Consider the following 16,822-nt stretch of genomic DNA (forward strand, 5'->3'; position numbering starts at 1 on the left):
CTAACTTCTGAGGTGCAAACAAAGTGAAGCGAAGGCACACTTGGTGTGTTCAGGGCTGTCTGACTTAGTTCTAGATACAGTGGTTCCTGAGCAAGAACTCGAGGAGCTCTGGAGCCCTCTGCTTTACCCACACCTTAGCCATTAGAGTCTTTAATAGTGGCCATGTATTCCAGCTGAGTAACTAGAGAACAGAAAGGTTTAGTGACTTGACTTTGTGGGCTCTTCAGCTTAGTGGACAAGGCTCTGTTAGCTCAGAAGAGCTCTGTGGCTGACAGCCACAATTTTGACACCTAAGGCTTGGAAATACATTTTAAAATGACTCATATCTTTTAGAGTGAAGATAGGTTATTCCATGAATATGTGAATGGTTTATTTAGCTGTGTGGTGAATACAGTCTTTCTAAATTGCTTGATACATCCACATTTCTAAATTCTTAGTTACCAAAGCAAAGATAGCGGAATGATGTATTTCTAGTACATTGTTAGGTCTGATTCATCTTGATGCTGCTGGATGAATAAGATCTAGTGTTCCTGTTAATGGATACTTTCTATGACCCAGCCATCAGAGAAGAGTGATGCATTACTGAGATTTTCACTGGTAGGTACTTTCTATAGAAATTGCACAAGAGAGAGAATTGTTTGTTTCCAGATGTTACTACTGTGGTCAGGGCTACTTGCTCCCACTCTCTGTTTAAATTTAATTCTCTCCTGAACCTTCTTTTTCATTAATTAGAAATTATGAAAGTAGTTTCTACATTTAACTACATGAAAAAAAGACAAACAAAAGCTGTTTTAAAAGTCTGATTGATTCTGAGCATTATGAGTGTGTAGTGAGGGTAGCTACCTCACAGAGCATGCCTAGCGTACACTTAAAAAGCTCGCATACTAGAAGAGAAAGCAGAACTGAGATAACTGTACCTTTTACATGATTCACAAATAACAAGCATAGGGAGCAAACAAAAGCACACTTCATTGTTCCAGCAGTGTTAATGCTGAGCAGCACAGACAGGTTTTCAGCCTCTATCTCCACGGTATGTCTCCGGAAAAAGAAAACTGAGAGGCATTCTGCAAAGTCATGCGGAGGAAGTGCTCACAGTTCATTGTGCTTCCTCGCATGCCTGAAGGCGCTCTGTGTGTGAGCGTTTGCAAGAATAGACCATATGTTAATGACTTACTAACCTCAAAGCCAAGTCCACATGCTATAAACCACCAATATTACCTTTCTTTTGTGCACTGTGATATTGCCTGAACAAAACCCATCATTTCAGAAAATGTCAGGTACAAGTATTTTATCAAGATGCAAACTGCGGAAAGTCAGCTTATACATTTACCAGAAAGCCATTAGGAAAAAAAGTATATGTACTGAAAACAAGATAAAATATTATATAAACGTATCCACAAGCCAAAAGTATGATGTTCTATTATGATGAAAGATGCTTGAAAAACAGTAAGAATAACAAAGCAGATTCTTTCCTACCATAAAAAGCTTTGCTCAACAAAGGAGGGCTTCACGACTCCTGGAAAATATGAGAAAGGTAAACATAGTACAGTGATATCACCCAGACATTTTGAAAGGAGGTTTTTGGGTTTGGGACTGTAATTGAGCTGCATATTGGATTTGCGTGGGTACTGTAATGCTAACGTATCTGCACGATGGGTGAATAATCTGGTACTGTGTATCTTCCAGTGATTTTCTTGTGGTTTTTAATTTTCTTTAGTCATTTCCTCATCTCTTTCTTGTTGCAATAGCTTTGATAGTTCCCCATGTATACCGCTTCTTTACCCTGCTGTTAGCCCTGAAAGGAATTGACAGGCCCCCTATCTGGCTTGTTAAGCTCTTGAAGCTTGCTGCATCCTGTATGTAGCATGTTTCTGATTATGCTGGCAGCACAGACATTTGAGCTCACAGCTGCTGTAGTGCTGCCAGATCAATACACCCACAAAGCACAGCGAGCCTTTTGTGTAGGTTCAGAAATCAGATTTCTCTTGTCTAGAGGGCAATCTCTAAAATAAAATCTCCTAACATGAAGTAGTCCTCCCGGAGCTTCACTGAGATATGCATTTATCAGTGCATTTAACAAGGCACTAAGAAGCTCTCAAGGCTGAGTGAAAAGAAGGGGCTTCCTTGCTTCAAATCAATGCCACCTCCCCCTCTGCCTCTCTCCCACACCACCCTACACTCCACACGCAATAAGGCACAGCATATGTTTCTCCTTAGACTTGTCTGCAAAAATATCAAACCCTTAAAAGACGCATCAGTTGCAGACATAAACCTGTCAGAAAACAATTATCAGCTGTATCTTTTTGTGATCTTATTAAGTCACTTGGGTCTTGATAACCTTGCAGATACCCTCTGTAGTGAAAATAATCAAGGCAGAGATAATGAAATTTATTGATAAAGCAAGAAGTCTGACTGGGTCAGCTTGAAGCCCACTCAGCTGTTAGTTTACATGGAGGGCTCTTGTTAATTTGTGGTTGGTTTTTTTTTGTTTGTTTGTTTGTTTGTTTGTTTTTTTTATGGCTGGTAGGACTCAATTTATATTATTTCCTTCCCTCTGATATAGACAAGCTCACCTTTTGCCCCTCCAGCTACACTGGACATTTAGCTTTAGAGGTAGTATGCTGGAATTGTCAGTTTAGCAGTCCAGAGAAAGAAAGGGGAGTGGGCAACAGGGAAGGATCAACCATAGCATGTCGTGGAGACCTCACCCAGACTTTTGTCCTACCACTTCCCTGGGAATGGTTGTGTTAGGGGTGAACCTTACAGGAGTGCTAATGAGTTGCATTGGCAGCAGGACTTTGACTCTGCAAGGGCATGAGAGTTTAAATCCATATGAACTGAAATACAAAGAGAAGGGGATTGCATGTGTGGGATGAAGTGACTTTTTTAGCAATTTGGGCTCATCTCTATCTGTGCTTTTTCACTCACTTGTAAATGATTTCTTTAGGGATTGGATTTGAAGAATCAAATTTAACCAAATTTTACCTAATGGTGAAATCCAGCCTAATAACCAATTTTTCCACAGGGGAAGCTGTTGCCTCTGAGGAATGAGGGCCAAAGCTTGAGGAAATTGCAGGACTTCACTTCTGAGGAAATGGCTGGTCTCATCAAAAACGTGGAAATATGGCTTACATTAACTTTTGAGCAGTCCTTTTCACTTTGTTTTTGTTTTCAAGAGCAGCCTTAAAAAAAAAAAAAAAAGATATTTTGCAGCGTGGTTTCAAAAAGCCCCTAAGGGAAAAAATGTACAGAAAGGAGATCCAGGTTTCTTACTGGCCCCATGTGAAGGCTGGAGCAGCTTTGCTTTGCACACTTAGCATCAACCTGGCTGAAGCAAGTGAGTTTGACTATGGCTGAAGGAGGAGCTCCCCACAGAAGAAGAAAACTTATTAAAACTTATTAAAAAGTTTCTAAAATTAGACTGTACAAATGTTTTTAATTGAGTCAAAGAGGATGACTAATTTAGTAAGGCTTCAACAAGAGTAGAGGCCTGAGAATACATCCATTAGAAAAAAAACATTGGAAATGCTCTGAGATATATATTCAGTAAGGTGAATCCATTTTTATCAGGGCTACAATTATGCAAACAATTTTATACAGTTTGTTAAAGTTGTCCTGTGGTTCTGCTTCCTTATGTTATTAATTGTCATTAAAAAGGGACAATGCTAAGTAATATCTTTGCCCAGTTTCCTGTAAGGAATCATGGGAGGAATCTGTTCCTAACTAGAAGTCTGGGGTTGGCGATGCTTTAAATGCTTCATTTTCCCCAGTTTGTAGATTAAATTGGGAGCTAATGACAGAGTGATGAAAATCTCTGAAATGAAATATTTTCCTTTGTCTAAGGCAGCAGAGTCAGCAGGGTGTAGATCAACAGAAAGGAGCCCACCCAGTGCCTGTTTGACCGATAGTTCCTGTTCTGCCTCCTGTCTTTGCAGCCTTCAGCCTTATGGCCTTCTACCTTGACACTGACTGTAACTTGCTTTGCTTCACTCTGGTTTCCAGTTGCCTCTAGTTGAGGGCATTGTGTCTTGTACACAATTTCTCTCCTACACCACCACCAGTCAAAGAGCTTTGTCTCCTGTGGTGGTGAAGGATCAAACTTCTAATGGTAAATAGCCTTTAAAAAACTTCAGAGTTTTTTTTATTGTCAGAGGTGGAGTTCTCCTACATCAACCCTCTTTGGAGAAGTCACCATGAAGCTTTATACCGTAGTAGGCCAGGAGGGCAGGATTCATCTCTCTTTGTGTTTAACCACTGAGAGCCTCTCTGACATCATTCTTACTGCCTTTGCTGGACACCTGACCTAGGGGACAGTGAGTATCTTTTAGAAGTGCTTGTCTCCCTCCACTGACCAGGCCAGTTGCCTGCCATTTTATAGATGGATATACTTAGTTGCTGTCCAACCTGACCTTGAATGTTTCCAGGAATGAGGCATCTACCACCTCTCCGGGCAACCTGTGCCAGTGTTTTGCCACGCTCATTGTAAAAAATTCTTCCTTATGTCTAGTCTAAATCTACCCTCTTTTATTTTGAGATCATTATCCATTTTCCTTTGCAAGTGCACTTTTTTTCCTGATATTGTATTTATAAAAAGCACCTATTTAATCTCTATTTCTATCCCCCTACATTTATAATTCAGTTTTAAGGATTAAACTTTCTACCAAGCAAAAGCATAGGCAGGTACTCCATCAGTACAAATCTAAGTACACATGAGGACTTTTTTTCCAACAAGATAAAAATAAGAACAGGATACTGTGTAGTCAGATAGGTGTGCTCTAAAATGAGGGCAAGGCTACAGGGTGTTGCAAGCTGGGAAACTGATCCAAGTAGGGATCATTTTGATATAGTTAGAAAAAAAGCTGTAGTCGCTTGGAAAAAGGACCAGTTACAGTCCTTTAGGTTAGTAACGCCAAACCATTTTGTGCAGGCAGGGTCACATACTCTCTCAAGAGTCATATGTCCTGTGCCCGTCCTGTTATCAGATGCGTATTTCTCATATACCTAAAATGTAGACATCTTTTGAAATACAGCTGGACATAGATCAGGTAGGACACCAAAAGAGGGGAAATGCAGAAGATGGGAACTCTCCATCTCAGATTTTCTGTGAATAACCAGTCTCTGTCCCAGTATCACAGAAAACAGGTCCTTAGACTGACTGGATTAGTTCGGCCACTTAAACCTTCTTATATGACAGAGAAATTATTGTATGTTACCAATTTACCTGGTAAATCATTATACATATGCTGCATATACAGTATTCTGGAGTACTCTCACTACAGTCTATCTGATGATTACATTCTATCTATTCTATATTATATTCAAAACACACAGTAGTTGGAGATATTGTTCAGAGGTGCTTTCTCGAATGTACTCAAACAATCACTTCCTCAGAAATCACTGCATTTCCTTTTGCTCAAAGGAAGTATCATTTGTAATTTTAACATATCATTAGTATTTTTTTCAAATGGAAACAATATCACCTTTCAGCTGGTTTCTACTTTGTAATGAAGACTTGTAGGTGCAGATATTTATGCATAATAATGCATCCTGTCTCATCACCTATGTAAATTCAGAGCTGACCTGTGGAAATCAAGCAGAAATAATCTGTTGGTTCCCATGAGGAGAATGATGCTATTTGGAAACAGATGACACTATCCCAAATTCAAGAATTATTTCCAAATGCAAAGAGCAAGGGTCTCAATTCCCAAGGCAAATACTCTCAGATGAATCAAATTGTTCAGGAAGTAGAACCGTTCATCTGGCCAGAATTTTCTACCATCTATAATGGCAGAGAAAAGCTCTGTTCATCTTAAGCATAACGTAAACAAGAGTATGGTAGAAAACTTTTTTTCCCTGGTGACCAGACAACACTGATGAAAATATCTGGAATTGATCTACAGTACAGCTTCTGCTGTTGCTGTGTACTAAAGCCATGACTGAAAGGAGATGCTGTTCTAAAAGGATGGACAGAATAGTCACAGGTGTAAAAAGAAAATGAATTGGTGTACTTTTTACACCTGGTCAGTTTTCCTATATACACAAGACATAACAGATTAATTAGATTCAACCACATACTTCCACTTCACCTGTGCTAGTAATAGAGGGAACAATGCAGATAACTTCCCTTCTCAGTGCTGATGGGCCATCTACACGTCCTACTTGAAGTGTTTAAGTCTTAAAAAAAAGAGCTTTTAGTCTTACCACAAAATACACGTGGTATTTAATACTTAGCCTTTGCAAGACTTCCTTTGCTTTGAAGGGTTTTCTGACTAAGTTAGTAATCCTATGACTGGCTGTGTGTCTAGTCCACTCCTTACTCATATGGTCTGTTTTGGAACAGGAGCCAAATGAAGACTGAGGGTCATGGTCAGTTTCTATTAGTCACATAGAAGGAGGGTATTTGTGTCTTAAGAGTTTACAGTCCAACTGCATTTTAATGTCTGATGTTGCACAGAAAAGAAGCCAGCACAAGCCATTGGAAAACCTTCCACTGTCTTAAGAAAAAACAACAGTTCAGGGTCTGAACATTTCATTCAGTGGTGTTGATTTCATTAATCCACTGAGAATTGGTTTATTTTTATATGGTTAATCTGAACAACAAAGCTAAACACAATGTGGCAGTTCAGAGAAAATGGAGTAAAAGTATTGAATTATTCATGGAAAAAAAATTAGGACCATTCTCCCTTCCCCAACAAAGATTGTCTCTGATGCAGAAAATTTCCTAAACTCCTGCATGACAAGTAATATTGTTTGTATCACAGTTTGAATGAGTCTCGCAAAATTCTGTTTGTTGCTGATAAGGAGATACGGCCATGAGAGGGTAACAGCTTTATGAAGGCAGAGCACAAGCCTGAGTCAACAACAGGACAAGAAAAAATAGTGAGCAGAAGAGACACTATGTAACTAAAAAGCGAAGAGAAGAACTGCAGGAAATCTGTTTTGTTTCCCCAAGAATTTCTGGAGGATTTGACCCTTTGCAAGTCTGTCAGTGCTGGATGGGGGTTTCAACGCATTCTGCACAGTCAGGCCTTGGGGTAAATAAAATTGCAACAGGAGCAAAATGTTCTACTTTTTCACGCATAAGCAGTAAAGGGATAATTATATTGATAAGGCTAGAACTTTGGGTAGTGTAATCTTTCCAGACATGAGCCACTGGTGGAAGGAATATGTATTCTGAAGCCTGGACGATTTTGATACGTCTACATAGTTGTGGGCTGCCTGACCTCTTACTCTTTCTACAGTAAAGATATAGCTCTTTTTTCTTTTCTCTTTTATATTTCAACATCTGATAGTTTTGCAAGAAAGCAGAACCACAGATGCTGGTCAGATCCTGCATACTTTCTCCCCCTTTTCCAAGCCCCTTTGTTTGCTTTTTGCTATGCACTTACAGTGATGCATCCCATCTGGTTCTGCTGTATTCCGTGATCCAAGATAATACTTAGCACCGCTAGCAGTTGAGATGAGACATATCATAGCTTGTTCCCAGTGTGCTTTGCCAAGGGCCTTAATCTTCTGCTTCCAAATTCCAAATAATTTTTAATTTCTTTTTAAGTTGTGGAGTGGTAAGCAACCCAGGGAACTCCACATTTCTGTGTTAGGGCTGATTTTGCACCCGAGCAAGCTCGTTTAAAACTAATTCAGGGATCTTTGTACCAGATATACCATGTCTGGGCTGAAGGTCAGGCAAGCTGCTCTTGTGTTACTTTCTGAACCACCTAGTCTTATCACAGCCATCTTGCTTATGTTTCAGCCCTGTCCCCTGTCCTGCCTGGTACCATCACTCTTGTCAGGGAGGGGCATTCTCAGAGTCCATTTAGGGCAGTTTCATATTGCTGAGCTGTAGAAAAAAACAGCTGCGTCAGAGGCAAAGGACAGAGCCTGTAATAAGAAAGCATTCTTTCCATGCCCTCTGGTTGTTGTGACCCATATTTAAGTTTGAAACCATAGTATTTTGAACTGTGACTCACCAATTTTGCTTTATTGCTGATAGTCTGCAGTTGGTAAATTTTATTAGTTTAATCAGTCAAGCAGCTATATGCAAAGTAAGGCTAAGCAGGTAGTTTTTAATTTCTGCACAGAATAGGAATAGATAATGTAATGAGACTTTGTCATGTCCAAAAGCATGTAAATTAATCTGACATTACAGGCATGGTCATTGCACACGCACACACACAAAAAGCCGAACTTCCTGCTTTTGTTTATATTGTTCCCCATGTAGTTTGTTTATTGCCATGATTTGTTTATTAGTCAGGTGGACACACCGTGCTGGGGCCTTGTCACAGAAATCAGCTGCCTCGTGGGACCTGCAGAAATGCCTGAGCAAAATCAGGAAGAGAAGCCCAAAGGGATTCAGTGTGGTCACAAAGAGCGGGAAGAGAGAAATCTCCCCTGCAGGGCTCTGCTGAGGATTATACCCTCCCGCGGATGCCCTGATAATCTCATAATCCCTAACCTATGACTTGCCTCTGATCTCCTCTCACTCCAAATTATTTAGACTTCAAGTAAGAGGAAGTTTAGAGAAGAACAATTATGAAAAGCTATTTCCATTAAGCTCCTAAAACATTTTTAGCCAGTTTAACAGAGCAGTTAATGAGAGCAGTAGAAGAGACCTCGGGAGGGTAGCATGGATGTCTTTAATCTTTCTGCTCTGTTTTTCTTATCTCCACCACATCTGAAGCACGTTTGCTGAAGCAAACAAGCAAACAAAATGAGTTTCCAGCATGCACTTAACACTTCACATGTTATAGTTGAAAAAGTGGACAAATTCTTTATTTTTTCATTGATTTTACAGTTTTAATTAACGTGATATATTTGACATGAAATATTCCCTCCACATACACACAGACAGACTTGTAAATGATAGGTTTGGCTACTACTAAAAAGTAGATCCATTTTACCACTTTTTTTTTCTTTGTTTTGTTTTTTCTCAAAAAATGGATTGTTCTATTACAGCCCCGCAGTAAGGCTGTTGTACTACAGTGAGGAGATGGTTAGTATATCCTTTCTGGTTCTGCTATTTTTATGGATTTAAAATATAATTTCAAATTAAAATAACCTAAAACATAAAAGAGACAGTCATCAGTTATTTATTCTTTACAAATAGATGTAATTGTTGTGGGTTTTTTTTTTATTTTGTTATTGACAAAGCTCTAAAATATGCATTATTCTACTTTATGTGTCTGTTTTTATACAGCTCCTGGGTAAAAGGGAACTTTTACACGGCATTTTTCCTTATTGTTTTTAAAATGTAAGATTTAAAATATTGGCCATTTCAGAACAGCCCCCTTCATCTCTCCCTCAAAGTATTGCAGTTTCTCTTGTTCTATTGAGGTTTGATTATAGTATGAAAAAGAGAATAAAAATATGTGTATTCCATAAACAACAGCAACAGTAATAATGACAATAATAATAATAACCACAACAATTAAGTGAGACCTGTAAAAACAAACATAGTAGTAATATTTGGAAGAAGAAACATCACAAAACAGGGTTGGTTTTTTTCAGTGTAGCAGAAAGGAGGGAATGTAGCTTGTCAGAGCAGAAGTACAGTTGGAATTCATTACCACACATCACTGAGTGACTCCCTTTCTCCTTCCAGGTTATTTTCTATTTGAACTGCATGTTTTTGGGGTGATAGTTGTTTTTTACTGTCATTTCAGCTTAGTGCTATGATCTCAACTGGGGTCTCAAGGTGTTGCAGTAAGATAATTTGCAACAGGTAAAATGACAAACATCCACCATTATTTCCAGCAATCTTTTTCACAAGGCTGTCAAAAGAGTTGTTTGAAAACTGTTCCAACTGTTTGGCTTTTGAAGGCAGATTTTGCCCTTCTGGACTGAGGTTTTTGCAATATTTCATATGATTATTTGTCCACAAAACTGTACTATCGTATTAATAATTGGAGTAATTTTTGTAATTTTACAAATCCAAAGTAATAAATGTCATCACAACTAAAGCTGTAATTAAATTCATGGTGTCACATCCTTTTAAAGTCACTAGTAGTCTGGAATATGCCTCTTTCTTGCTGTTATATTAAAACCATGATATAAAAATGCACTGTTGACTTCGCAGGAAAGTATCGTTAAAAGAGAGTGCTTTATCTCTCTTACCCCTTTGACCTCTCCCTCCCAGCCATAACTAGTTTATTGTAGCTGTATTCTTCCTCTCCCAAAGCAAAAGTAATTAATCTACTTTCGAGATTTACAGAATCTCATATTTCAAAAAGTACCTGGCTTTGCTTAGAATGGCCTTGTTGTCGTCGTGTGATTGAAAAATGATCTGAAACACTTTATCAAAGATCAAACAAACACAAACTGCACTTACCATTAGCTAAGCATTTGGACTGGGCTGAGTCATCCCATCATGTAGTGGGCTCCTGAACTCAGTATCATTTCTGGTCAGCTCTGGAGTGTGGTACCCACAGGTTTCATTAGACTGCAACATGTCTGTATAACTGAGTTTGAGTTTAGCAACAGACAGGTATGGCGATGGCCTTCTCGTTTTATTGCTGTGATAAGGACTGGGCTTTTAAAAAGCACAAAATAAAGTAAGAGTAACTATGACAAACTGGAGGACGCAGTCTATGAGACGCTTATGAACTCTAATTTAAATTAGGAGCGTCCATGCAAAAATGTGAATGTAGTGCTGGGTGCCTTCACTACAGTCTTTCTACTGCCATATTTGGCTGAAATTCAATGGGATAGTGACACAGCTCTAATAATGGAAAGTCATTAACCTGAGGAAATCTCATTCAAATGAAACTAAATGGGGCAATGCAATAGCTAAAGCTTGCCAGGGTAAGTTTTGTCTGACTTCTTTTCAGGCAGCTGGAGCTCAGAGCAGTGGAATTTCTCCCTGAGGCAGAACAAAGGAATTAGATGTCATTTTGCAACACTTCAACTAAAAGTGATTTTAAACCTGAGGACTTTTTGCAGGATAGAAGGTAATGCTTCTCTCAAAGTGGGATTAGTCAAGGAAGTAGAAAAATGGTGGTGTAAAGAGCAGAGAGAGGTATTCAACAATATTCAAAATAGGATCCAAAGAACAGCTACCACCTCAAATTACACACAGTTCAGACAGAAAAGACAAAAAGATTCTGACATATCCAAAAGAATCTGGGGAAGGAAACAGAGGCATGTGTGTTTATTATTTTGTCTAGTTCTGTATCCTTCCTGTGCTAACTGAAGTAGAGGATAATTGTATTTAGAAACCCATATACATCTTGGGCATCTGTTAACTTTCATCTGTCCTTATCACTGAAGAGTAACATGTAAATCCAGCATGCTGCAGGCTAGATTTAAGGAATTCAGTGTGTTTAAATCACTGCAGTGTCTGGAAGCTTAGGACAGGCTGGGACAGCCTAGGGACCATTTAGTTCCATTTCTGTGAAGCGATAACAGATATCCATATTTTATCTAAGAAGTGTGTCAGAGGTGCCAAGGATGGGACAAAGAGCAGTAGACCAAGAGAAGACGAAACTCGCGTGTCTATCCTTGAGGTCCCCCTACAGCAACCTGGCTAGTGTTCAGCTAGGGTTGGCTCTATCAGAGCTGAAACAATAACCAAGAATAATAGGAAAAATATATATTCATAGTAGTAAGTGAGCTTGCAAAAATTACATTCTTCTTAATCTTTGGCCTCAGACCAGAACTTTTTCATCCAAATGATATATTGAAATACCACTGTTTAGTTTTATTACTCACTGGTTAATTACCAAAAGCCTCTTATTGGAGTGCAGAGGGAATAGTTGAAAACATAAACACATTTTGAGGGTTTTTTAAAGCTAGTTCCTTCAGCAATAAGAGTTCCGCTTAGTCAGAATTACCTCTGAGTTTGGGAAATTTTTTGCAAAAACTCCATTGAGCTTGCTTGTTTCCACCTCCTGCAAAGATTTTTCCTACTTGTTCATGACCCCACTTCCCTATCTGTTACTCCTTCTTGGCGATCTGAACTGGTTTAAAATCTTGTATATTGACATCAAGGAGGACTCATCCATAGAGGAATGGAATGTGGAGCTAGTTTTCAAAAGCAAGTATCAGTGCTTCTCAGTCACATTAACATTTTTTTTCTGAACTAGAAGCTTCTAATGTTTGTCTTTTAACCTCCAGGCGTTAAATGGATCAAAGAGAAGGATTGGAGGGGACAATGCTTATCTGAGGCGCTCAAGCACTGGAGCACACATGATCATCAGTTGATCAGGTGATCGTCATATTGCCACTCATGCCACTCATAATCTAGGTGGCAGCGTTCACATCAGCCTAGTGTTACCTGACCACCTCCTGCTGTGAGAGAGGACGCTACCATTATTGAGATGTGAAACCAGAAGTTGAAGTATTTCAGGAAGGAGGCACTTATATGTGCAGCTTTTTACTGTGTCCTTCCCTCTTGTTTTGCATTGTCTACAAGGAGATGTCTCTTCCTCAGTGGTTATGCATGTGTAGTGTGTAGATACTGAGGAGCTCCTAGTTCCTTCTGTAGCTTACACACTTCTACATGGCATAGCAGTCTACCAGACAGGTTTCTGGGCAGTGCTCAGACACCGATTTCATCTGCAAGTGTAATACTGGGTGTAAGATGTAATGTGAAGGGCTCAGAATCCCCCTCCTGGGACACAGATGTCCATTCCCATCACCACACACACACACACAAGTAGCAGTTTTCTTCAGATGTTTTCAAGGCTTGTGTAAAGGTGCTACAACATGGCCTGGGTTATCTTTTAAATGGAATCATGAATACAGTTAAATTTTAGATTATTCTAAAACAGATCTCTGCCTTAGTGACCTGGATATTTGTTAGTGCTGTGTTTTGCTCTATCATCTAAACCATTTTTAAGTGGTAATTCACTCTCATATAATTTGCTCAGGGTAGAAGAGAAGAGGCTTCCCCTTCTCTGTCCTTTGACCTACCTTTGATTTCTACTTCCAATTATATCTCATGCTTTGTAGTGGGTTTTGGTTTATTTATGACAGTTGTTCTGTGATCTTTCCATCTTGCTAACATTTAATGTCAGGGTGAAGTCTTTCATGGTGTTGGGAACCTGTAGCCTCAGTCCCAATGTGAATTGAAGGGAGGGGAGTGTGTGGTGGGTGCAGTGGGAAACATCCTTCTCATGCTTCTGCTGGTGGTCCGCTCAGGATGTGACCCTGCACTGTGGATTGTGAGGAACAGGGAAAGACAATTAAGTCACAATTCCTGTGCTGCTGCTGCTGCTGCTGCTGCTGCTGCTACTGCAGTGTGAGCATCATTACCTTGCTATTGCAGTGCCACAGCTTCTTTTCAGCTCCCCAAATGCGTTGCATGGTGCTAAAGAGGACCTTCAGCACTGCAAAGGGAAAAAGCTCAAGAATGTAAGAGAAAGAAGAATGTAAAAGAAAAAATAGAACAAGTGCGGGGGAAGGGCCCTGAGGTCAGTGGGGGCTGGAACACTTTCCCCTGTGAGGAGAGGCTGGGGGAGCTGGGCTGGGTTAGCCTGGAGAAGGGATGGCTTCGAGGTTGTGTGTCCAGCTCAGTGTTTGTAGGATGTGACTCAAGCAGAAGTCACACTTGCTTTCGCCGCAGTCCCATTGAGGTGTTAAACATGAACCACTGCAACCTTTGGGGCACTCCTGTGTGCTGGTGCCCCAGCTGCTGGTATCACATTCTAACAAGAACACGAAAGCCAAGATTGGTCCCTCCTCTGGGGCGCTGGCAGGAGACAGGAGGTGGAGGTGGCCTTTTCTGCTCTACAGGATTTCTCCTCAGTGTAAAGTCACTGCATTGTTGTCTCCAGGCCGCTTTGTATCCCCTTGCTGGAAAGGGTTGTGCTTGGCTGTCGTGGTTTCGGCCTAATTTACCAAAACCAGACCGACAGATGGCCCTTCCCCCCCTTCCCCCCCTAACCTCTCCCCCCCCCCAAAAGAGGAGAGAGGAGGAGAAAGAGATAAGGAGATTCAGAAGTTTAGAATGAACTAAACTACTTTAATGAAGAATTAATATTAAAATAAAAATAAAGAAGAAAATCATGAAATAGATAAAATATATACAAAACCATATCAAGCTCCCAGGATGACAGTCACGTCACCGGCAGGCACTGGGGAAGTCCCAGACTGGACTCAGTGATGGATGGGAACTGGATGAGTTCATGACTGAGATCTCAACTGAGATGAACAGACAGAGTCCTCTCTGGACGTTGGCCATCGCAGGAAGGGGCTTGACCCTTTGATCCCTCAGCTTTTATACTGAGCTTGGGGCAGATAGGATGGAATACCCCTGTTGGTCAGGTTTGGGTCACCTGTCCTGTCCACTCCTCCCAACTGATGTGACCCCTCTATGTTTTTTCCGTTTCCGACCCCCTAAGGGGGCAAATAACGAAATTGGTTGACCTTGGTTGTTATAGCAATAAGTATAAGCAAGGGCCTCCCTGCATACCATTCCTTGGCACGGAGCACAAACATTGGTCTTATCATTCTGAGAACAAGCAGTTTTCTCCACAATATGCCGTTAATTTCAGAGAGTTAGAGGAGGCCTAGCTAGGATGTAAAGTTACAGAACAGAAAATTGGTTCAGTTTTACTTCAAACCGGGACATTGCCCAATGAATTGTGTATGTCTATATGCTAGTCCATTTTCAGGATAAGTTTTGATGCACAAAGACCCACTGCGCCCAAGAGAGGGCTATATTTCAATAAAATGGGAGCTGTATTCCCCAAAGCTGAGGAGATTCTGACCTTCATCAACCCTCTAGCCCAACGGTTAGGACATTAACCTTCGAATGTGAACAGAGGAAACAAGAGCCAGCAGACCAGCTAGGTCATGATGTCTACTTCAGTGAATAAGTAAAAAGTACTAGAAAGGCCCACAAGAGATATCCTTTAGTGTGTCCTATAGCCCATTGGTTAGGCCCAGCTGTTCGCAGAGGGGTTATAGTAGTCTCCACTGTCTGTTTAAAACTCCCACAAACCAGGTGATGCTTCTAACAATAAGGATATATTAGGATGAGACCTCCCCTCTCCTGTTCTGTTTCACCCAATTGTCTTTGGAAATAAAACCAAGAAAACAATGTATTTTGTTTTGGAATTGATAATTTCCATTTCTTTGGGCTACAATGAGTTGAAATGGGTTCAACTTTCAGGTAGTGATTTCATAGGTACCATACTCTAAGAAATAGGAAAAAGTGGCTTGTTTTGTCACACATCTTTTTTTACAATCCTCACAAAAGGACTAAGAATGGTGATTCCAGGGCATCCCTGGGGCTGGGGACTCCCTGGGGGCTGGGAGTGTCAGCGGTTCCCCATGGTGGGTGATGGCATGGCCTGGCAGCCAGGGCCCATCCCACCCTCAGCCAGGAGGAGTGCAGCCCCAGCCCTGGGCATCGAGCACCTCCCTGGGGACTGGGACAGACTGAGGCTGGGCTGGGCTGTTGGTCCATGGGTGAGGGTCAGGATCAGGCCTGGTGAGGAGGACTGGGGTGAGACATGGCCCTGGGATGGCCACATGGTTGCCCTCAAGATGCTGACCAACAACGTGATCAGTGTGTGCTGGGCTGTCAGTAAGTGACTGGTAACAAATGGTAGATAGAGAAGTAGCAGGGTTTCCCCTTTTCAGGTTAAAACCAGATATGGATCAGAGCCTTGCACGTCCCGGATTGCATTATGTCCTGAGCAAACTTAGTGCTGGCTGTGGGCCAGGAAGTAATTTTCCAGCCATTTTTCCAGCTGCAGGCTGGAGTGGCTTGAATGTAGCCTTTATACTCCTCTAACATCAGGCCCTGAAACAAAGACTATGTGTGCTCTACAAAGACGTTTTGTTATAACTAGATGGATTGTATTTACAATTGGGATTACAGTACATGGGAACCAAGATACAGAAATATAAATGAGAAAAACCTCTTTCTGATGATACTGGATAATATAACCCCCATAGGATTTGCCATATACTTACATAGCCATCATGTGGCTTATTGGGAAAGTTGAAGGTATTAGTCTTGTAAGGGTCTCGGCACATCTGCAGTTATACCCATGAGTCTGTTTCAGTATAGTATAAAAAAATGCTATGCATGTTTAGAGCAATGTTACTTTTACAGTTACCATAGAAATTGCTGGCATCTCAATATTTAATTTAATTTCACAACAGGACAAAATCCAGAGATTTCAAAACCTTCCTTAGAATGGAAATTCTAAAATTCTTAGGAAAAAATATTATTAAAAAATAAATAAAACTGGAGTTCACTGAAATGTTTTACTTTGCTTATTCAAAGCATCACAATGGTTTGTGTTGATTCATTTCAACACTGAACTGCAGATCACGACTGTGCATTGTCTTGAGGGAGCTGTAGTACCAAATCTCATTCATTCTCACACTGTGAGCAGGGTCCCTGGCTTGACTCCATCTTCTGTAATGCACACAGAATCACAGGGCTTCCAAGATAAATCCTACAGTTTTGTTCAGAAAGGCACTATGTGCATTACAGGAAATGGATAATTTCAGCAAAAGAACAGGAGAAAGGAAGCCCACAGCTATAGACCACAGAAGGCATAAAACATTAGGAAAAGGTCACTATACATTTGCTTATTCATGCCAACTCAAAAGAAAGAAAGAAAGAAAAAGTCTTTGCAGTCATTCAGACCAGAAAGACTTTTTCTCTTACATAATGAAGAAGCCTGCCATATATATCAATAAATGTTATTTTCTTCCAGAGAATAAGGTTCTGGTAAGCATAGCTACTCAGGTGATCTCCTGCAATTTGGAGGACCGCATAATCCTAATATTTATTAGAGTGCTGCTGTCAGATAAAAATATTCCTTATATGGATAAGACATCTACAAGGAATGTATACTTTTAATAA

Source organism: Numenius arquata, chromosome 1, assembly GCF_964106895.1.
Source record: "Numenius arquata chromosome 1, bNumArq3.hap1.1, whole genome shotgun sequence".
NCBI lineage: Eukaryota > Metazoa > Chordata > Aves > Charadriiformes > Scolopacidae > Numenius > Numenius arquata.